Below are 8,254 nucleotides of genomic sequence, written 5' to 3' on the forward strand. Positions count from 1 at the left end.
ATATATTTCTTACTCAAATAGTTACCCATCACATCTTTAACACATGCCTATCAACAATTAGAAGTACATTTTAAATTATTTACGGTGCTGCTAGATGTCTTACCACCAGGACAAAGCTGATGACATTTTGTCTTGAAACGTTTCTTTGTTTCTAACAATAAATACTGCCTTTTCTTTTCTAAAGAATTTTAACTGATAAAGACTTTCAACTCTATATGGTTTTTAATACTGTTAATTATATAACTTATGATTACAATGATCAATAAACAAAAATTTATATCTCATTGCACACGCCTTGGGCATGTGTTAGGAACTGCCACTCTATACATATATGACAGCATGAGTATAAGAATATAAGACAACCAAGTGTGGTCTAAATGTTCATGAAGTTAGTTGTCTTAGTGTCATTCTAGAATGGGTAGAGACATATTAATGCATCAAGTTTTCTGAGTTTTTTAATAGCTGTATTTCTGGAACCCAGAGATGAAAGTGGGAGTTCCAGTGTGTTTTAGGCTTTTTGTTAGTCTTGTTTTTTAAAGTCTATTTATACAGTTTTCCAAGTACCAAGTGTCAGTCTTATAAACCAGAAGTAGGCAGATTTAATGGCCAGTTGCTTATGATGGACTCTTTTATAAGCTGTGTACAGTAAATGTGATCTAAAATGCTGAATCACTCCATAAGACTATGCATGTACCTGTAACAAAATGACTCACTATTTGGTTCGTGTTAATTCCTCTCAATAAAGTTTGTTCAAAATCATCAAAGTTATAAAATCACTTAATTCATTTTAATTTTTTTTGTGTGATCATCTTTTATGGGTTCTAATGTATGGCAATTTATAAAACTGACCAGTGCATCTTGGGGCAAATTCAACTGTCTTTGCCAGTTGAAAGGTTCCTATGGACTTGCATGGTATTTAACTCAGCTCCTATACACAGGTGCATTTACACAAGACTCTACTGCGCAGTAGCAACAACCTATAGCGTAGTAGCTCACTGCTGCTTTGCAGTAGTATTGCTGGGCACTCACCATGTAGTGACAATACTGCACAGTAGTAATGAGCTACTGCACAGTAGCTCATTGCTACTACATAGTGGTATTGGGGAAAAATCTATGAAAAATGGTACCGTGCAGTAACGGCAGTTGCAGCGCAGTCATTTAGTACTTGCTTATGAATAACATTGTGTGTGCAGTAACAACTACTCAGTCTGCCACTCATGTAGATGCAGCCACGGGGACTTAGTGTGGTTACTAAAAGCTCCATAATCAGGGTTTTCACATTTCACATCCGGCTATGTGAAAATTGTTGATTTGTAAATGAAGTCAATATTCTGCATGATTAGTTAGCCTTTTCCAGACTTCAAAAAGTTCCTGATTTTTCCTGGACTAGTGAGAACTGATTGTCTTCTACTGTTCCAGTACATTAATTTCTAGCCCCATCTGAAAGTAAAAATGCACACTAAAGTTATGGGAACACAACAGTCCAGGGATAATTACAGTACAAGGAAACATGAAATCTTTCAATGCTTCCATTTTCTTGTTGCGTTTTAGTTGATCTTTAATCTAGATATACCAAAACTAAAATGTTTCATAGGGTATTTCCATTTTTTGAAAAGTTTCTTCAAAGTAAGGCCCTACTGTTATTCCACCTGTGGAATGAAAAAAATCTAAGCTAAGAAATCTTTGTGGAGGGACATCCTTTCCTTCCCTAGCTAATTAATCAGTATGAAAAAAACAGAAAAAATGCATAATAAATATAAAAAGCTTCCATGGTCTTTAGACTTTGTAGGGTGCCAAACAGGGCTCTAGTCCTTCAAAAATCACATGCCGAAAGTTACTGAAACAACAGAATGATCTTTCTCAGGGTATGTAACTACCTCAGCTCACAGCCTCTAGACAACCTTTGGCTACATTGTCAAGTTTTATTAGAGTACTGAAGAAGAGCAGAGCTTGGAATCACTTTTGCACCTGCCACATCTTTAAAACTGATATTATGATGTTCTAACTTAGTTTCTTCTATTCCACCTTGAGTTTGTTCCACATACACTTATTCCATTGATTCCTCATGAGAAAACCTTAAAAGAGCATGTTATGACTTTGCCATTAATTCCCATTCTGATAATACTGTTGCTGCAATAAATTGCAGTGTATTACATGTCTGATGCAGTATTGCACAGAAGCCTGAGGACCTTTTTATCCACTTTGGTGAACAAATACCATAGTGATGGGCAAGCAAAATTTAGAGTCTGCAACAACTCATAAGACCTGTTTTTCTTGAAGGGTAACTGAAGAGCTTGATGAAGTGTCAGTGTGTGTGTTGTGGGGAGGGGGAGGGGAAGGCAGAGGTGAGGAGAAGCAACATTCATTTAATGGTGTTAAACACTTCTAGACAAAAATTCAGACATTACCAAAGCATATAAAACTTGTTTGACCTGATATTCAGAGTGGCTTGTCCTCCGTTTCCTGAAAATCAGATGGCTACAGGGTGCCTTGAGTATACCGAAATCGGAGGCACTCAATATAATAAATTCAATGAAAATCCAGGCTAAGAAAATTGAATATTTACACCTGTAAACAAAACATCTAAAAAAATCAAGTCTGATCACCTGTTTTTTACGAAGATCTACTTCCTACTTAAGCGATAGGGTGAATGAGAAATTATTGAGGAAGAATCAAATCGCTGTCGCTTCCTAAATAGGCTCTAAATCAGAATAGCACTTAAGCAGCACTAAAGTCAGTGGAACTACTCATGTTTGACGTTAGACCTTTGCTCGAGTACCTTGCTACATAAAAGCCCACAGTGTCTCCCACATGAAGCTGGAGGCTCACGTAGTGAGAATCAAGGAATTCTGCCAGCCAGGTATTAACAGCTCCTGCTCCTCCCTTGTGAAAGTATAAAACGATTGCATTAAGGAAACAACCTGCTTCCTGAGACGGCTTATTTCTGGCTCCAGAGATTAACGTTCAGCACAGTATATGTTATAAGTAAAAACTAAGGAAATACAGGATGTGAAGTCCTCCTTACTCCATTTAATCCAGTGGGAGACTTGCTAGTGTTGTCAATACAGCCAGGATTTCATCCATGATAATAACTAACTGTGAGACAGATTGTGGGGAGGCAGTGCAGGTCGGTAGATGGTGGTGCTCCATCCCTGCCCACCCTCTCCCCCCGTCATTCTTGACAGGCAATTGGCTAGTATATAAATAATGTGTGTATATGTGTTGGGACTCAGCCTTTCCAGCCTCAGCTCCCTATTTCTCCTGGCTTGTCCCTGAAGCCTAGGCCCTTTGCACTCAACCTGGCTTTTGGGCCCCAGCCTTGTCTCGACCCTTCTTGGACCTTGTCTCTGCCCTGCTCTGGGCTCTCCAGGTCTGTGTTTTTCCTTGCTCCCGGCTCTGCTCTAATGGAATGTCTTGAGCCTGCTCTCATAGGGCTCAGGGCAATCGTGTGACCTTAGGGACCTCCAAAAAAACTGCCCTTCACAGTCCCTTCCACAACCACCAAGACAACTTAAGATGCTGTGAGCAACTGCTTGACACAAACCTTCCCTTCTGGGCTAACAAACATCAACTAAAGGAAACCTATACACTACCATTTTAAAAGCTGGAAAACCTTCTACCTCCATCAGGGTAGGCAAGAAAACACCCAGGGCAACTCTCCCTGGGTACCAACACAACCCCCAACTCTGGGTTATATCCTTCCATAGGCTCTCAGGCCACATCTACATGAGTGTGGACATTTGGTCCCCAGGAAATGTCTGTGTCATGTCTGTACTATGCCCTCTGTCACCCAACAAGTTACCCTGTGGGCAGTAGGGGAGGCTGGGCCAGCACTAGGCTGGCCCCAGCAGCCTTACCTGGGGTCCTGGGGGCCTCCTGGGGCTGCAGCAGTGGCAATCCTGATGCTCAGAGCCTGGCTGGCAGCCAGAGCCTGGCTCTGGCCTGCCAGGCTCTGGTTTTGGGTGGCGAGCACTGTCCCTCCATGTGCCACCCTGCTTTTTTTTTATCCAGGTTTTTTTGATCCCAGGAGCTCCCAGAGGCAAATCCCCTCATGCTGCTACTTTGCAGTTCAGAGAACAACTAAATGTGCAGTATGTGGCTCTCCCGACTTGGGAGGTACCAGTCGCCCATGCCCTGGCCCCAGCCTCCCAAACCTGAGCAAGCCCAGCTGGGGCAGCCAAGCTGAGTCCCTTGCCTTTGTTGTTGGGGAGGGGAATGAGGGACCCACAAAGACCCCTGCAATGGCAGCAGACTGCAACCTTACATGAATCGATAGGGGATCTGGTGAAGAAATTCCATAGACCAGTCTAACCCAATCCAATTAAGTCTGATACTACATCCATCCAGGTCTTAGCCCAGGTTCTGCCATTTTAAAACCAATTTATGTGCCCTAAACTTCTGATCTGTTACAGGTTTGGACTGGTTTCTGATCACTTATACCAGTTTATGTGTAATGTCTGTTACATGGCCTATAACTCATGAAACAGGCAGGATAAGCCTTTCATTTTCAAGCTGTACAAAGTTCACAAACATTTTTCTGCTGTACAGAAAGCAATTGGTGCCAAAATACAATTCACAGCACTCTTGTGCAGTACAATCTCAGCAAATTTTCAAGGAATAGCTGTCCTTTTTAAGCTGATCCTCATTTATCAGTTCTCTGCAAAAGCCTAGCAGGAGCCAGCGGGACAGGGGAGAGAATGGTGGCTATACAGCTCTATCAACAGAAATGCTGAAAGGGTGAGTCACTCCAAGTGCAAAGTTATCATATGATGACTGACCCCTTAAACACCTAGACAGAAGAAAGGGAAAAAATTGTGAACAAACAAAACATACATTTGTGCTCAAACTAGACAATTCAGGGGGCATTCAAAAAGAACGTCTGCATAAAGAAGCTTCCCACTTTAATAAGTATTCTATTCACAGTACACAACCAACTCCTTTTCTTATGTGTGTGGTGTATGTGTGGATATTACTTGTATTGATTCATAGGTTTTAAGACCAGGAGGGATCATACCACGTACTACAGACCACAAAATGATGCCCAGTAATCTCTGCATCAAGCCCATATGAAAATCTGTCCTGTTAGAGGTAAACCTTGCATTTTATTGATTGTTTCATATTCTGCTACACTATACTACGGCTATATGTTTTGGTCATTTTGGTTTGGTTTTGTTGCCTTTAGTTTATTTGCCTGCTTTCGAAACCACATTAAAAATGATGGCATTGGGCATCTATGATAAAGACTAAAAGACATGGCTAAATCCACAACTTCACTGACTATGAAATGACTGTATTTATGCCAGTGTGACCAACCAGAGGCTAAAGTTTAGTCTGCTAGAATGGATAAATGGGTGATGCACGTCTGGCATTGGTTTTTTGTTCCTATTTCAATTGAGCATTTCATCCCAGAACCTTAGAAATCTTCACAGTCATTGGACAAAAGAGCTGATGTGCAGCAACTGAAGCACAGTTGTCTCTGTAGTTGAGTATGATTGCTATTATGTACCAGCCCAGCAAGCTAAATGTTGTCTGGATTTTGTGTGGTTTTCTAAAGAGTAGATGAGGCATAAAAGTCTTTCATAAGGAAGACATTCACCAAAATTAATTCCAAAAGGGTACCCCAAACCTTTCCTTAAGGAAGAACAAATATAATAACAACCACTAACCATTGCACATCTGCAATGTAGTGTTATTTCCTTGGCCTCCCATCCTCAAGGTAGGGTCCTTAGCTAGACCATTTAGGTTAGCTACAAGTACTTCATTTCTGCCTTTCTCCCTTTTGCTACCAATGTTTACTTGACCTGGGCTGGAAACAAAGTGGCTACTACATTGCGAATATTATTATTAATGGAGAAACTGTAAATTCTTAATATAAATTTCATATCTCTTGTATTTGCAGTGTCTTTGCTACGCATTCTCTTCAGGTGATGAATGCTTTATAGACTCTCTTTCTCAAATTCTTACATAAAGCATGAAAGCTGTAGTATGGTTACAATGTTGTTCAAGAAATACATGAGACACAAGGGTTATTTGAGAGGATATCTTTTATTGATCTTTTATTGAACCAACTCTATAGCTGGGAGAAATGTGACACTTTGTATCCAAAAATCTTGTCTAGCATCTCTCCTAAATTTACAGTTGGTCCATCAAAAATATCATCCAATAAACAAATGAATAACCTTGTTTCTCAAAAAACTTTAAGCAGTTAGAAGTGTATAAGAGTGAAGAACCAATATATAATGAGATTTTGAAATCAGTGGAAATAAAAGACCATCTGAGATACATGAAGAAACCGTAATCATTTTGCATGTAAAATTCACCTTGTGATCCACACAGCTAGTCACTCATAAACCAAAAGCCATAACATAGTGTTTGTCACAGGAAGAAAAACACCAAAGGCAATTTGGGGATTTTATCTTCTGAAAAAAACATTATTTTGATTAATGAAAACCCATGAAACTTCAACATTTATAGTAGAGCACATGAAACACTGGGGCCAACAAACGAAGAAGGATTTAATGAAGACTGAACAAGGCTGAGTGCTAGTATGATAACAGAACAGGGATAATAGAATTCCACTGAGAAATTAGGTCATTTTTGCCATCTGAGGGAACTAATAACTATGCTGTCACATGAAAACATCTTCCACATGGGAATGCAGACTAATGAAGGATGACAGGCTGTCTAGATTCTAAAAGCCTTTGAATAGAAGCCATCACTTATGAAAATGTAGGTGCCCCTGAGATAGATTCTTGAACTATTTCTGCTACCTATGTAAACTTGCAGGAACCTCTGTTCTGCCAGCATTCCTGCTGACCTGATACCCTGTACATTACTGTTCTTGGAAGACATTGTCTATGAATGAAGTTAACATTGTCAGCTCAGCTGTTTGAGCACAGAATTGCTTTCACAAGCATAAAAAGGCCTCTTGATACATTATGATATTCAGTTAAAAAACACGCCACTCTTCTGCCCCCGCACACTGACACACACAGTGGCAAAGGCTGAGAAGTGTATAGGTAATACAAACCAGTCTTCAGAATTTATCAAGGAAGGACCAAATTATAAAAAGGGCTGTCCCTGACTCTATTGCCATGATGTACAGAAACTAACCTGCTAAAATATAGTGCGCATTGAAGATGCACAAGTCATCCTAAAATAATGGTCATATTGAGGATTTCTTTCATATATATCTTTAGACTGTGATACCCTACAGTCTGTGTGTTTCCCCAGAAGCCTCATACCATCAGCTTCTCTCCTACTCAGATGAGGCAGTTCCCTAAGGCTAGGGACAGACATTACACATAAACCAGTTTAAGTGATCAGAAACTAATTTAAACCTGTGACAGAACAGAAGCTCAGAGCACATAAACCAGTTTGAAAATGGCTGAAACTGGTTTGAGATAAACCTGGTTGAAAGTAGTATCAGACTTAGCCAATTTGGGTCAAACTGATTTATGCAATATCTGTCCCAAACGCCTTCCTCATTTAAGTTAAATCAAAGTCCCCTAGCATCTCAGCATGCTCTCTGGGCTGGGCATGCTCTCTGCTCCAGGGAGCTGGGCTGGCCCCTCCCCTCTGCTCCCTGGCTGCAGCTCCGGCAGAGACTGTACATACAGCATGGTCTGCATGGCTTCCTCCCACTCCCTCTCCTCCCCCTCACCACTCCCTGCTCAGGCAGGGATCCCCCCACCCCCACCTTACACAGACATCTCTGACCATTAAAGTAACACCCATACACACTTGGGGTTATATGTGATCAAGGTGTTTTGATTTTATTTTGCTGTGTATCTTGTTTGTGCTTCCTCTAGGACTGGAAAGAACACCCCCCTGCCCCCCGCTTATTGTACCCAGACCCTTTGTCTTAAGTTTCCCCTCCAAGGAACCTGTGGAACCAGTTTGGTGACTCTGCCCCCTTCACCAGGGTTTGCTGACCACTTTTGAAATGATTGGTCTGCATTAGCAATGTTCAAACTATGCCTGTTTCTGGTTGGGACCAAGTAATGAGGTCAGAAAAGTTATTTAAGGGTAAAGCTATCTGGTCTGGGTCCTCTTCTTCCTCCTGGGGCTGCTGAAGCCTGAATGCTGATTTGGGAGCCAGAGGGGCCTGCTTCCTACGCAGGGAGTGGTGGGTTTCACCCCTCACTCTTCACTGAGTGATGAAGCAAACTGAAGCTATGTGAAGGGAAAGCCTCAGGTACAGGGAAAGTCTGTCTCAGGGCTTGAGACTTCTGTTGTCTCCCTCTTCTTTCCC

Source organism: Gavialis gangeticus, unplaced genomic scaffold (assembly GCF_001723915.1).
Source record: "Gavialis gangeticus isolate Ggan-Ray unplaced genomic scaffold, GavGan_comp1, whole genome shotgun sequence".
Classification (NCBI taxonomy): domain Eukaryota; kingdom Metazoa; phylum Chordata; order Crocodylia; family Gavialidae; genus Gavialis; species Gavialis gangeticus.